This window comes from Ambystoma mexicanum, chromosome 10 (genome assembly GCF_040938575.1).
Source record: "Ambystoma mexicanum isolate Mex_15411 chromosome 10, UKY_AmexF1_1, whole genome shotgun sequence".
Taxonomy (NCBI): Eukaryota; Metazoa; Chordata; class Amphibia; order Caudata; family Ambystomatidae; genus Ambystoma; species Ambystoma mexicanum.
The window spans coordinates 797630895-797647103 of record NC_090932.1 but is presented as its reverse complement, the minus strand read 5'-3'; positions in this window follow the sequence as shown (position 1 = coordinate 797647103).

Sequence of the window (16209 nt, the reverse complement as noted above, 5' to 3'; positions counted from 1 at the left end):
TTGCAACAGGAATGTGCTGAGTGAAGCTGGGCATAACATACCAAATGCGCAAAATTTCAGGGGTTTTGTTGGAATACATTTGGGCACCTTAACTAAATTTTTGTCAGTGAATTTCAAGGGTTTTGTTATACCAGAGTTGTTTTCCACCTTTGACTGTATATTTTACAACATTACTAAGTCATGGCCTGTCCTTTGGCTGTGCCCACTGTATATTTTACAACACTACCAGGGCACTAGCTATGGGATTCAGCCAGGCTAGTGGCCACGACCATGGGCCGTGGACACAATACAAGTGTAATAATCCCAATATAGCCAGTTCTTCGGCCCTGGCCAGTGAGCATGGCCTTCGACCGTGCCCACTTATATATATTACTACATTACCAGCCCACTAACCATTTGGCCATGGCCAGTTGCAACAGCCTTCAGCGGTACCCACTGTATATTTTACGACACTACCAGCCTTCGCCCATACCCACTCTATTGTTTAAAACACTACCAAGTGATTTTTCAGCCCCTACCTCACCACTGTAGCTGTAAAAATATATTTAAAAAAAAAAATGCCCCTACTCACTGATTTCTGTAATCACTCTCATGCCACTGGGCCTCTCCTAAAAAAGTTTTCTGCCGACCCCTCGTGTCTGGCTAACTACCACCCATCTCTTTCACTCCCTTCCTTGGGAAGCTTCTGGAGATGTTGGTCTTCCCCCAACTGACCCAGCATACTGAGCTTGTTGGTTGCCTGCACAACCATCAATCTGGATTCCGAGTATCCAGAGGGACAGAAACTGCTGTCCTTATCACCTGTGAAGAATTGCTTGCATCTCTTGACTCCAACTCACCCCCTGTTCTCATTCTACTCGATCTCTCATAAAGTGGCTCAATGATACCCTTGGTATCTTGGAGCAGGCACAGAACTGGCTGACCTCCTACCTCCTGACCGTCCCTCCGAGGTTATCCTGGGTTCTTTCTGCTCACTCACTTCTTTCTCCACCTGCAGCATTCCCCAGGGCTCTATCCTTTCGCCTTGGCTCTTTACCATCTATATCTCCCATCTAGCTCACCTTATCATCACTTTCTCCCCTGCACTTCCAGTGTTATGCAGATGACACCCAACCCTTCTTCCGACTACCCTCTGCATCTCTTCCGACTTCCTCTGTCATTCCTCATTGCCTGTCTGCCATCCAGTCTTGGTGCACCTCCAGTGATCTCTGTCTCAATGCCAGCAAGTCTGAGATTCTTCCTATGGGAACACCTGTTCCCTCTTTTCTCCCTTCACTCTAAACACTCTCCATGGGCTCCCCCCGTCACTTTTCTCTGAAACTAGAACCCTTCCTGGGGAGGAAGGATAGCTCAGGGGCAACGCGTTTGTCTTGGAAGCCAGACAACTCGGTGCAATACAGGTTGGAATCCCTATCCTGTTCTTAGAACCCACTCGCTGGTATTAAGTGTCTTATAAATGAACAATAACAATTTAAAAAAAATAAAAACAATAAGCCTGGTGTGTGTTTTTTTTTTTTTTACTTTTGACTCCTCTCTCTCTTTTATCCCTCACATCCCTTGCCAAGGAGGCCCATTTCCAACTCAGAGGCACCCTACTTTTCCTCACTTTTCCCCAGAAGCTTAATGTCTCCTGAGCTCTGCAGGTTGGACTATTGTAACAGCTTCTTTCTCAATCTACCTGCTTTTTTTCTCTGCCGCCACCAGCTAATCCAGAATAGGACTGCAAGAGTTATCCTTGGCCTCAAGCACATGGACCGTATCTCTCCAGCCCTAAAATCTCTCCACTTTCCCCCAGTTGTTGGAAGGATCACATTGAAATCCCTTTGCATCAGCCACAAGGCTGACTGGGGCCAGGGACCACTCTATTTGAAACTTGCTCTCACCAAATACTCTTTTTCCAGATCCCTCTGATCCTATGGCTCCGACTCTCTGCTTGTCAAGGGCTTCTCTTAGCAGAGAGCGGGTGGCCTTCCTGTTTCATCAGCTGGCTCTCTCCATTGGAACAGCCTCCCCCTTTCTCTTTGTCTTGAACTGGATCTCCTCAAGTTCTGCAAGCACCTCAAGACTTTCCTCTTCTTCTCCTCCTTCCCTCCCTCCCGTGCTAAACCCCCACAGTCGCTGTGATTGGTGGCCTGGGCCCTTATGTGTCCCTCTGGGTCCTGGCCTTCTGTCCAATCGCTTGCAGCATCCGCCCTCCCTGTGCACTTGCCTTCGGCCACCAACTGGCCTGTGATGTCTTACAGGCCTGCACTTATTGTATTGGCTGGTGACCCCTCTTCCATCAAGTGGTCACTGCCTGGCACTTACCTGTAGCCTTTGCAACTGGCTCTCTGACACTTTGCCCATCTGTGTAACCTCTGTCAGTTACCCCATCCCCTGTCCCTTCTCTCTCTCTCTGCACTTGCACGCTCCGAATGTTCACAAGGCCTAGTAGGACCGCTATTGTATTTTGATCAGCACTGTTATCATATTCCATTGTCTTGCCCTTCTCTTCCCTCTGCCCTGTGGGTGCTTTGAAACACAATTTATTGATGTATAATAGCCGTACAAATGCCCAATAAAATAAATACAATAAATAAAATAAATAAAATAAATCACATTATGTTATAGATAGAGGTGGTTATTTGTAGTTTTTTTATACCCACGCCTATCAGGAAAAACAATGGAAAAATGCTTCCCTGTCCACCGAGGCACTCACCAAGTGCCCCCCTCCCCTTGTGCCTTCTCCTCTCACATCTCTCTACAGCCCTCTCCCATTCCCTGTAACACTCGTTATTTACGTGTGACACACTTTCATTCCTGCTCACGTTTTTTTATGCAGCCGTGCAGCCGCTGTTATCCTTCCCTTTAACCGCAGCTACAGGAAATCGTTTGTGCTCTTCACTAGATCCCTAGCCGACATCCAACCCCCACATTTTACATGGTGACCCCTCCCCCACCTCTAGCCAGATACCATTTCACTGTTATCCTCCTCAAAATGGCATTTTTCTGCCTTTTGTTTTCCAGTATTCACGGGTATAACCAATGCTATCTCTCGCATTGAGAAGAAAAAAAAGAGGGCAGCTTTCTCATTTCTGAAAAACCTCAATTCCCCATCAAATATTAAGAAAACTACATGACAGAATAACCCCAAACCACATCATGTACAAACAGGTCAGCAAAATCCAATATCACAGTCTAAAGTTATAAGCAATTCATTTTTTTCTATTTCCTATTGTACTCTGTACTCACCTTAACTGACCACCATACTATAAATATATTAGGTACTGCTAATACTAAAATATTTAATGTGAATAATTAAATAATGACCAACACACAACCAATGAGTTTAAAGAATGCATTTAAATTTAATAGGTCATTTATAACGTGCTTAATACCCAGAGATTTCTAAGCGCGAACCCAGGGATCGAACCTGCGTTGCTCCACATCGTCTTGCTTCTGTTGCCCCTGAGCTATCCTCCCGGCCCAAAAGGAACTGCTTCCTATTTTTGTATGCCAAACAACCTCAATGATTTATTGAGTAAAGATTTTGGAAAAGACCTTCTAAAATGTGCTCTAGAACTGACATGTTGCTCCGAATAACAGTTACCATCAGGCATCTCTCCATGCACATATTGGGCCTCATTACATGGACGGCGGTAAGGGTTAACGGTCACCGTTAATGGTACCGGTGACCGTTAACCCTTACCGCCATACTACGAGGTCCCTTTGCGGGTTGGAGAATTTAACGCCTGCTTTTTGCAGGCGTTAAAAACCAACCCGCAAAGGGACCAGGGAGCTAATTACGGTACCGTAATTTGCGGTGCCATAATTATCACCTTCCCCATTCCCATTATGCCCTATGGGGCAAAAATGGGAATGGGGAAGGGCAATGGGGGAAGGGGAATTACCGCCCCACCAACCTTGGAATAGGGTGGTAATTCCTCTTTCCACCAAGGCAGTGCCGGTATTTTACCGGCAAGGACGAAGGTGCTATTAGCACCTTGGTCCACCGCCCTCCGTGTAATGAGGCTCATAGACAGCTCTGCAGACTATGGGCATATGCTTTCTCTTATAGAATCCTACCTTTTTGCTCCAATGATTCCAAACACTATTTCGATTAACATTTCAATTCCTAAGCTGTTGCATGTTAAATGTGGCTTTTATATCCAAACTCAAATGACTGACACCATTTTTCATCAGTACTGTACTGTATTGTGTCATTCATCTTTATTTCAGAGTGTTCATTTTATTTGCTCTTTTCGGAGAGCACTTAACACCACCTCAAGGTGCCTTCATTGCACTACTCATGGGAATAAAAAGACGGGCATATGTTACAATGCTGAGATGTACTCCACTGACAGCTGCCTTTTACATGGTCTTAAGGTGCTCTGGCAGCAGATCTGAGAGTTAGTGAAATGGGTTTGATTAGCAGGAGAAGAGGGGAAATGCAAGATGAAGTTGTTATTGTGTTGATGCATGCATATTATGAGTACACAGAACCGTGCATGCAGATGGGGTTCTAGGTGATTTGCATCAGGAGACTCAAGTATTTGTGACGAGAAAGGACATCTTGTGGGCTCATATTGCTAGGATCCAATGGCCAGGGCTGAGCCATTTAAGTTTGTTTTAGACTTCTAGTGTTCTTCTCTTTGGCATTTGCTGGGAGGCATTTTAAGAAGACCTGTGTGAGTGGCATTATTTGTGTGTAGAGTGCTTGTGCTTGCAAGTCTAATCCTTAGTGTGTAGGGCTAGCCTAGGCTCCATCAGATATTAGAGAGCAGATTCCATTTAATTGGTCACAGTGTGGTGTGAACCATGGGTGTGGGCAATGGTTGATGCTAAGAAAGAGACAGGGAGCACACCCCACTGTGCAACTGCAAGGCTAACATTATTTGGACAGCTGGGAATAAACATCCCATAATGGCCTGAATTATCTCATGGTTAGGGAAACGCCAGAATGGCATCCACCTGATTGGGTGGCTGGGTACAGGCAGTTAGCATATACTCTGAGCTCTGGATCTGGTTACTGGTCAGGGTGAAATGGCTCCAGTTGCTGGGTGGTGCCTTATTTATGTAGGCATTAAAGGGCTAGGACTTTAGCATTTTCATAAGCAAAGGTAATCCTGGATTGTTCCTATTCCCTAGATAGAATGCTCGAGAGTTTGGGCCTCCATACCGGGTCCCAGTACCGGGTTCCTTCAATGAGGAATAACTGGGTCATTCCGACTTTGGAGGAACCAGTAATTCCTCCTTGAAGGAACCATTACCCATTCCCATTTGAGCCCCCATAGAGCACAATGGGAATGGGGAGGGAGCTAATAATGGGCCCGTTAATAACGGCTTGTTATCAGCTCCCTGTTCCCCTCGTGGGACCCGGAAAGGACGTCTGGTTTTACCAGACGTCTGTTCCAGGTCCCGCAAAGAGAACCTCTAATAGGTGCTTCCGTAATGAAGGGTGCCGGTCCCGTACCGGCACCCTTCATTACGGGACTGCCAGCGTCGTAATGAGGCCCTTTGTCTGTAATGCTATACAAATCAGATATTGGGCCTCATTACGACCTCGGCAGTAGCCATGCCGCTATTGGCGGCATGGCTGCCGCCAAAATAACGTCCGGGTCCTCAGAATGAGGAATAACCAGTCCATTTTGAGTTCGGAAGGCCCGGTAATTCCTCCCTCCAAGGACCCAGACCCGGCCCTTCCCCATTCCCATTTCAGCCCCATAGGTTAGTGTAGTTTCTCTTTCTTTCATGATTGTGAGCATTTCATGCTCTGGCTGAATCGACTTCTGCTGCGTTTGTGTAGTTGCTTGTCCTTTAATATTGCTGCGTGGTAGTGTCAGGTCTGTTGCTGATATGCTGCGTTGCCTTGCTGCATATCCGTGCATGTAGGCACTGTTGTGGCATGCTTAAGCTTGTGTCACCAGGGGCTTTGCCTAAGATTGAAATACTCTAAACCTGGCTTACTTCTGAGACTTCCTAAAATGTAAACAGGACAGCAGGACATCGCAAGAAAACAGCTCCTTTGTTATTTGGACCATAGATGGCTCTTTCCCAGTGTGTTCCTTTCGGGGTAGACAGACTGTGAGTCAAGGTAGTGGAAGGACTGTTCTGCTTTTCATTTATTTTACTGCATTCTATAATTGCTCTGCTTTAGCAATCATATTACAGGTCTGTATGGCACCACATGCATGTGAACCCATTTGATTTCCAAGCCCAAGCCGTGACTTGGCTAGTCACTTGAAAATAATAATGCTCAACAGTGTTTATATACTGTTGCATGCCGGATTCCTCCTACTTCTAAGCACAGTCATTTTAGCCATTATTACCAACGTATTGACCTCAAAAGATGACGAGATGAACCAGTCCTGCTGGTGTTTGAACCATTGATGGCAGGTCACTGGCAGATCTCGAAAGTGAGCACTTAAAGGGATGAGCTATCTCACCAGCTTTGCAAAAGGTCAGGGCTCCACTTACAGTATCAGTTCGATGGTTTCTACTGGCAGTGTGCTGCTATAGGAATTACATCAGAAATAGACAGCATTTGCATTTCCAAGAACAGGAGTTGTGTTATGGGAAATTGATTATGTCCTATTGCTACTTCTAGTAATCAGTGTGTTATGTGTCCAAGAGATGCTTGCCTTGAATAAATAGTATGATAATATTGAACACACATTAAGCGAATTGACAGTAATATATGTAAAAGGTAATAACTGTGTTCGTTTCCAGTATAGCGGGAATATATTATTTCTGTTTCAGATTGAAAATGCATTCTACATGAATATGCAGAAGGCTAGACGCTTTATGACAACTTAACTATGACAAGAAGCCATTTAACAGTGGCAAATGAAGCTGTCATTCGACCAAATGTGTCCTCACCATTAAGGTTCCTCTTCAGCTGTCCCAACTTGTGCGGTTGGACGGCAAGAATCTAAACATTGGTGTGAAATTCTCATCATTTTATTCTGCTTGCTTATGTAATTATTCAGGAATGCAATACTAGTCCCTACCGAATGCAAGGGGCTCCGATTTTTACCCAGAGTATGATGATACTATAAGCATTTTTAACAACCTCTGCAGAAAGTTCGTTCAGCCGCTGTCTGTCAGACAGCGACCTTTTGAGGCTTTTTTCATTGTTGAACAAAAGCACAGGATACGAATATACTGTATGACAAGGCCAGGCAAGCAGTGGCATCCTTTAAAGATGGTGCATGCAACGTTTTACCAAATGGAGAGTGCAATGGCTCATGTTGTAGAATTAAACGTCACCTATCTGACTCAGACTCACAAAGGCCAGGTGAACACAACTTAGCCAACAACCCCAGAAATTAACCACAACGGCAAAAGATAATTGTCAACAGATGAAACAAAACACATCTGTTTCTCCTACAATCCCATCAAGTGGTATGCTACTAAATTATGCTCAAAAGGCAAAGTGCATAGAAACCTTAAATAAATGAGGGAATATACAATAGAGGCCCAGAGAAACACTTGTGTACAGGCGCGTTATAAATGATGTAGCACACCATATCATATCAGGCATCACACCAGAATTACACTCCATAATGCAGCAACAAGTGTGGAAAAAACAACATAAAAGGCTTTAGGCTTGGTAAATCCCTTGTCTCTCATCGACATATTGTCACAAACTAACAAACAAAGTCTCCCTAGCATCGCCAACATATGTTTGATGAGCAATTGTACAACAAATGTAAACATCTTACTTCCAACAGGGACCACCATCCACTATAGCGGTCAAAATACTTACGTAGGGGGAAGAGAAGCATTGATGTATTCTGAGAATACATGCACTGCACTCTGGTGCAGTTCAATTAAGAACCTCATCACTAAAGGTGTCTTTTATGCCAAAATAACTATTACCATAGCAGTGGCATGCAGATCTACTGATCTGCTCATCCTTTCTAGGTGCATGGCTAAGCACTACAAAGTCCACACTTAATAATCCTATAAATCTCTGATTATGGGAGAACGTAATGAGGTTGACATGTTTAATGAACTGTCATTATGCATGATAATCAATACGAAAAGAGTGGATTTCACTCAAAAGATGCACACCGCTAAGATGCATAACCGCTTCAAAAATCGCTGGATATTCATTGTGTATATATTGTACATAGGACAGTAAATATGTTTACCCTGTATATAATTTCTTACCTCTATGTATCTCTGTAACCTGCAATTAAGCTTCGAATATACTTGTAACTGCTGCGCCCTGTTACCCCCGGGTATGACACGCATTATAAATAATAAACAAACAAACAAACAAACACACTCATGCACCCAAACTGTCAACATTATTAGTATCTATAGTGCATCTGCAAATGGCACCTGAACTGTACTTAAGTTTAGGACATAACACTGATGTATCTCAAGACAACTAACCATCACTATAGAGTGATCTTAATGCCTCAAGAATGATCACTCAATAGAATTGTATTAACAGACCCAAAATATCACATACAAATGTCTTGCCCATACCTTTATCAAATCACTCTGATCAGATAGTAATCTGATTATTGCAGTAAGCTTCACATTTAAATTGCTATAAGACGCAGCAAATCAAGTGTTCAATAAAACATCCACAATCAAAAGGAAAGGGGAGGGAACAGGTATAGCTCAAGCCTAAACAAGAGAACAACAATGCTAATATGTGGCTACGACATTTGATATTGGGAAGCAGCAGAATTAAATATGGTGGCTGAAAGGGGAATTCCATAACACACCAAAATCCATGATACATCAAATGCGACATCTGAATGGTTTGACCTTTGTAATAAAATGACTAAACCCACTCAGAGTATCCTCAACGGAACATGAACATGATCTGCCCTATCACTTAAGGAGTAAAACAATGGACTGTCAAACAACGTATTAACAAGTTACTCAGGTAAGCCTCAACTGCAGACCTAAATGTATTACCAATGACTCCTTCTCTGGCTTCAATTGTACCTCTTAGATTGAACTTTAAAAACCTGTGAATATTATGAAAGCCTCAGCTTCACAAATACACCCATTCCATTTGAGCCTCATCACTGAACCTATCATCCCACTTTCCTCAGCACTACCAAACATAACCAATTCCTTGCTAAAGTCACAGACTATGGCTGAATCCTTAAAACTAGTTTTCATCACTTCCCTAAATCCACTATCAGAGGCAATACTTTGGCAAGAATTGCTTTTTTCCAAGTGAAGAAATTCAGTTTGGAAGGGTTTGTTTACACAAGTCTCATTCAGATGTCATACATACAGTCGAAACACAACGGCCCTCATTACAACCCAGGTTTTAAGGGGTTAACGGCGCCATAAAAGGTGGCAGCGCCGTTAAAACCTTAACGCCTGATTACGAGGTCCCTTTGCGGGTGGCACTTTAACACCTGCTTTTAGCAGGCGTTAAAAAACCAACCCGCAAAGGGACCTTGGTGCTAAGTATGGTGCGGCACCGTACTTAGCGCCTTCCCCATTTCCATTGAGCCCTATGGGGCAAAAATGGGAATGGGGAAGGGCCATGGCGGCATGGGGAATTACCGCCCCGCCAACCTCGGAATGGGGCGGTATTTCCCCATTCCGCCATGGCGGAGTCGGTAAGTTACCGGCATGGACCATGGTGCTACTAGTACCATGGTCCAATGCCTGGGTCGTAATGAGGGCCAACATCTTTGTTAGGCATAAGAGAGAGGACATTTAAACTCTTCATCTGTGCTTGGAAAACTTCATTGTTGTCATAAGTTTTTGATGACTACAGGAGACCAAAATCCATACTAATGTAACACGCCTTTGAGTATTACCAGGTACCATTACACAATCATGGTACTTCTGTATTGTTCTGTCTTAATCTGTTTTTATAATAGGGGAAAGAGAGAGAAACACCCTGAAGAGTAGTGGACCAAAAGAGACTACCCCCTCCCCTGGTGATGAACAGGTAAATATGCCATTCAAGGTCTGTGCCCCGCCCTCATGTCCAGCATTATAAAAGTGAGAAGCATTGTTCATTGAAGCAACCATTTTGCTCAAATTCCAGTACACATCAATAGACATGAAGTAAATCACATTCATCATGAAGCTACATGTACAATATGTGATAAGAATGCACTTAGACATGACAAATATTACACTGCACTCATTCATTTAGGAAAACACATACATAAAGTAGTGCATACATTTGCAAACAACTTGAATAGCACATGGATATATTTCATTAGCATAGAAATACTACAGCAAAAGGTGCCCATTCCATTTAAAATTGATGCCATAACTAGGCATTCCAAATAAATGCAGACTTTAAGCCTCAGACAAGTTAGAAATGCTAAAGCCATAGACTATTGGCTCAGGCAGGGTTGAAAAGGTAGAATAAAGGGAGAGTCTGATCAAGCGAGGCCTGACACATGAACTTGAAAGCATTAAATAGTAGAATAGACAATTATTAGCAGTATTGCTCAACCGTTTTTTTTTTATGAATTAATTTGGCAGTAAGTTAGAAATAGAAAACAATGAAGTGGTCAATGGAAACACGGCAGCAGGTTTCATGTCCTTGCCAGAGTTTTGCAATAGCATGTGTCATCTCATCTTCATCTTGCTATCATGATCCCTAGCACTCATCTTCATTTTGCTATCACTAATACTCCCTACATTTTTGCCCCTGTCATGAGGATCCACCTAAAACCTGCCTCCAAGCATAACAGCTGGTACGACTACGATCCATCAGCTCTGAAATGCAAGTGACAGACCTCGGGCTCAGCCTCTGCAAACTGGCATGTCGCCTACTCCAAAGGCAATAGCGTCACTCTTTCTTCTCCAAGAAGAGGGCCCACATGCAGGCCCATATCTCTGGAGCCCCTAACAACACGGCTGAACTCTTCAAAATCTGCAAGGAACTAGCCAATCCATCTGCAGTCTCCACTTCACCTACTCCTTCTCAGGACCTCTCTACTGCACTGGCCACTCATTTCACCTCTAAAACTCAGGACATTCTGACCCCTCTCTCTTCCTACCCTCCCTCCATTCCTCCCACTGCCCCTGCCTCCCTTGGCCTATCCTCCACCCCACCAACTTTCTCCTCCTGCTACCCTATCACAACGGATGTCATAGATCACAGGAGAACACACCTGGCACATGTTACCTTACTCTTTAATCAAGTGCCTGTTCCAGCCCAACCTCCTTTTCCTGTATCACCACCACTTTTACTGAGGCTGGGATATTCTGTTCAGAGCATAAAGAACCATAGCAAGTGGTAATAAAGCTTTGTAGTAAAAGTATCATTTCAGGGCAAGGTGCACTTTCCAACTTCTCTGAACACCATCTTCAAGACCAAAAGTTTCCTCTTTTTATTTTTTATTTTTTATTTTGGCATACAAATTAATGAAGCAATAAAAATGGATATATGAATACATATATTAATTGAAAATCCATAATCACATTACTATGTAAATAGTAAGAAGATAGACATATCATTATATCAGGTCTCATTACTAGACATCTGCAACCACTCCTTAGCATCTGGCTCTTTCCATTCTTGTCTGAAACACTCCCTTGTGCACCCCCTCCTACAAAAGCCTTCTGCTGACCCCTCGTGCCTGGCCAACTACCAACATATCTCTACTACTGCCTTCCTTGTGAAACTCCTGAAGATTTTGGTCTTCCCCCAACTGACCCAACACACTGAGCTCGTTGGTTGTCTACATGACCATCAATATGGAATTTGAGCATCCAGATGCATGGAAACTGCTCTCCTGAACACCTGTGAAAAACTGCTTGCAAATCCTGACTCTAACTCTCCTGCTATTCTCATCCTCCTTGACCTCTCTTCTGCATTTCATATGGTCAACCATTCTATTCTCATAAAATGCCTCAGAAATACTCTTGGTATCCCAGACTGGGCACAAGATTAGTTGACTGCCTTCCTCACTGACCAAGGGCACCTGCTCCTCCTCCACCACTCTCTGTACATGTGGTTTTGTAATTGTAATTGTCATTGTAATTGTAATTAGTTATTTATAATGCACTTCATACCCAGAGGGTTCTAAGCACAGACCTGGGGATCGAACCTGTGTTGCTCCACGTCATCTTGCTTCCAAGGCAAACGTGTTGCCCCTAAGCTATCCTCCACGCTCCCGTGGCTCTATCCTCTAACATTGGCTTTTCAATATCTACCTTGCACCTCTTACTCAACTGATACCTACCTTCTCTCCTAATTTCCAGTGGTATGCAGATGACACACAACTCTTCTTCAAGCTCCCCTCTTCCTACTCCTCTTCCTCCTCTATCATCCCTGACTGCCTGTCTGCTATTCATTCTTGGTGCACCTCCAATGATCTCTGTCTTAATGCCAGTAAGACCGAGATCCTCCCTATTTCGAAAACTTGCTCCCTGCTCCCCTCCTGTACTCTGGTCTCTATGGGCTCACCTCCAGGAGGCCTGAATCCTTGGGGTCATCTTCGACTCCTCTCTCTTCTTTACTCCTCACATTTTGGACTTGCGAAGAAGGCCCACTTTCAACTTCATGTCCTTAGAGGTATTCACCCCTTCATGACCTTCCCCCAGAAGCTCAATTTCTCAAGAGCTGTAACAGCCTCTTCCTCAACCTGCCTCTTTCTTCACTCCATCCTCTTCAACAAATCCAGAATAGGGCTGTGAGACTGAGCCTTGGCCGCAAGCCCTGGACTGTATCTCTCCAGCTCTAAAATCTCTCCAGTGACTCCCGGTTGCTGGAAGGATCAAATTCAAGACACTTTGCTTCATTCACAAGGCTCTCTGCAGCCTGGGACCATGCTTCCTGCATATCTATCTTACTAAATAGTCTCCTGCCAGAGCACTTTTATCTTCTGGCTCCAACTCTCTTCTGATCAAACATTTTTCCAAGCAGATAGCTGGGGGCAGATCTCTTTCCTCAGCTGGCTCCCTCCTTTGGAACGGGTTCCCTCTCGCTCTCCACATTGAACCAGACCACCTCGAGTTCCATAAACAACTCAAGACCTTTCTCTTCCCCTCCTTCCCTCTCCCCCTCCCATGCTAACCATCACCTAGGTCGCTGAGATTGGTGGCCTGGTCTCTCAAGAGTCCAATTGGGCCCTGGTCTTCTGCTCAATCGCCCTGAGCATCCTCTTCTTCACTGCCCTCTGGGCCCACACCTGCCTTTCGGGTGGTTTTGTCTCCCCTCTGCACTTACCTGTTGGGCGGTAGACCTCCCACTCACCTGGGATGTCTCTGCCCATGCACTTACCCATTGCCTCCCCAAATGGAACCTCTGGCACTTCCTCCCCCAGGGGACACTAATTGCACTTATCCCCACCACCTTTTTCTTTTTACTGCACGTGCATGCTCCAAATGTTACAAGGCCTAGAAGGACAGCTATTATTTTCTATTTATTCATTGTCATCTTCACTGCTTATCCGCTCCCTTGTTCCGCTCGCATGCACCTTGTGGTGCTTTGAAACTTTGTCTTGTTGTATAAGCACCTTCTAAATATCAAACAAATAAATAAATAAAACTGCTTCTAACCAATTCTAAGTTGCAACACAAATCCTATGATTAATTTGGAATTGGGAACAAGTTATGCTGATCAGCAGAGAATGAGTTATTAGAATATGAAATAATTATGTATTTCAGGAGGCCTCTATATCCAAAAAGAAAGGGCAATATGTTCTACTTATAGAAACCTGATCAATTATATTGTAAGATTCATATTAGTACGGAATATGTGTCATATACTTTGTTGCTGAAAATATATGCTGGATGTCGAAAATACATTGAGACTTTGGGCCTCATTACACGGAAGGCGGTAACCATGGCGCTATTAGCGCCATGGTTGCCGCCGGTATTTTACCGAGTCCGCCATGGTGAATGGCGGAATTACAGCCCTATCCCAAGGTGTGTGGGGGCGGTAATTCCCCATTCACCATGGCACTTCCCCATTCCCATTTTTGCCCCCATAGGGCTCAATGGGAATGGGGAAGGCGGTAATTACGGTACTGCAAATTGTGGTACCGTAATTACCTCCAAGGTCCCTTTGCGGGTCCCGTCCTTAACAGCTGGTAAAACCAGCCATTAAGGTAGGGACCCGCAAAGGGACCTCGTAGTAAGGCGGTAAGGGTTTACTGGCACTGGGCCCTTACCGGTACCGGTAAACCCTTACCGCCATCCGTGTAATGGGGCCCTTTCTTTTGTCAGCTGTATCATAGTTGATTACACAAACACTCCCGGCTAGCCGTGGGGAAGATAATGTCTCTCCTCCTGCACAATGTGTATTTCTATCCAAGGATGGCTGGCTGCATTGGCTGATGTCTGAGCACTGACTCCGATACAACCCATTATCAGACACATTTGGGTGTGCCCTGGTATGCCTAGGCGACGTGTGTCTGGCACCTTCTTCTTTTTGTTTTACTAGAGGATGCATCTGGGTGTTCCCGGAAACTGTGCGGATTAGGCTTTTGACAAACTTCTATTTCAAGGCGTGATATAGATTTATTCCTGTGATGTTTACCTATTTTTTTCCATCTGCGTCTTTTTAGAGGATCATACATTTGATAACTTCTGTACCATTTGCCAGACCGTGCCCAGCTTCTCTTTACATAGTTTCTATGGAAAGAATGTTCATTTTTATTTGTAGTAATTATTGAACTCTGAACATTACCATACCATGAATCGTTGCTTTGCAATCTAGATCTGTACAAACATTTGAATGACCTGATACAAATGTTATTTTGCGTATGCCAAATGTGTGACACGTTGGTGTTCATAACTACATGGTAGCATTGCACATTAATCTAAATGCATCTTACATTTAATATTGTCAGTGATGAATGCTGAATGCCCATTGCTTCTTTGGGAAACTACTTGCTTTCTCAGTCAGTTGAGTCTCTGAAAGTAGCAATATTCAGATCTACGCTCTGTTTCTTTTATTATGTGTATGTAGATATGTGTAAAGTTTTTTTACGTATGTATAAAACTATATCACATTAATAAAAACATTTAAAAAATAAATGTATTTATTTTTGGGTGCACAGAGACCCTTCACAACATCACTTGATATGTCAATGACATGATCTTCTTAGTAAAAAAAGAAAGTACTGTCAATCACCCTCAACATCATGTTCCCTCTCACTTAAGACTGACCCACTGCCATTTTACCCAAGCTGACATTCTCGTAGGTTGATAACTATGTGTAGCAATGTTGACTCTATAGTTTTATCCCAAATATAACACCTCTGCATCCAAATGCAAGAATAAAAACAGCAAGAAATTCACCAAACCCCACTATAAGTGTCTCTATTATTTTAATACGGGTACCTACCCCATTTCAGCATTAAAACTGCACTTCAGTTAAGAAAATGTATGCCCGCACCATTCAACATCACTAAAGCATGTGCTATGCCATCCAAATACGTAATATATTTTAGATACATTGAACCACATCCGTCAGTCATATATTAACAAATAGATAGTTTCTGATCACATAGCCAGATTTTTTCAATGTGTTATCTTTGTTATTTTTCAAATAAGTGGCGTTGTGACACTTTCTATAATGTTAATTTAGATGACTGTCACACGTGTTAGATTATTTGGGACCCACTGTCTGTTTGTCAGAATCTATGAATATTCTATGAATATTTTTTTAAAGCTTATTCAATGTGTAACTTAAGTGCAGGCTTATACTATATATGACCATTTATTCTAAAAAACACGCTCCTCTCAACACCACCACGAAAAAAACGATGGAAAGAAAATGTTCATTCATTATAAACTAATTATTGTATGCTGCAAACGTGGGTTCTTCATTCAGGACATTTCTTAAAGGTGGTCTCTTTTCAATGACATTATGGACTTTTCTTTTTACTAGTAGCAAAGCCGGGAATGGTGTAACTAATTAGGACGACATAGGAGAACATGCCTGGCACATGTTACCTTACTCACTAATCAAGTGCCCGTTCCGGCCAAACCTCCTTTCCTGTATCACAACCACTGTCACTGAGGCTGGGATATTCTGTTCAGAGTGCAAAGTCATAGCAAGCGGTCGTAAAAGTATCATTTATAGGTACCCATTTCAGGGCAAGGTCCTCTTTCTCAGAACACCATCTTCAGGTACAGTACTTTCAAGAACAAACGTTTCCTCTTTTTATTTTTTTATTTTTTTTTATTTTGGTAAACAAATGAATGAAGCAATAAAAACGGATACATGAATACATATATTAATTGAAAATCCATAATGACTGTACT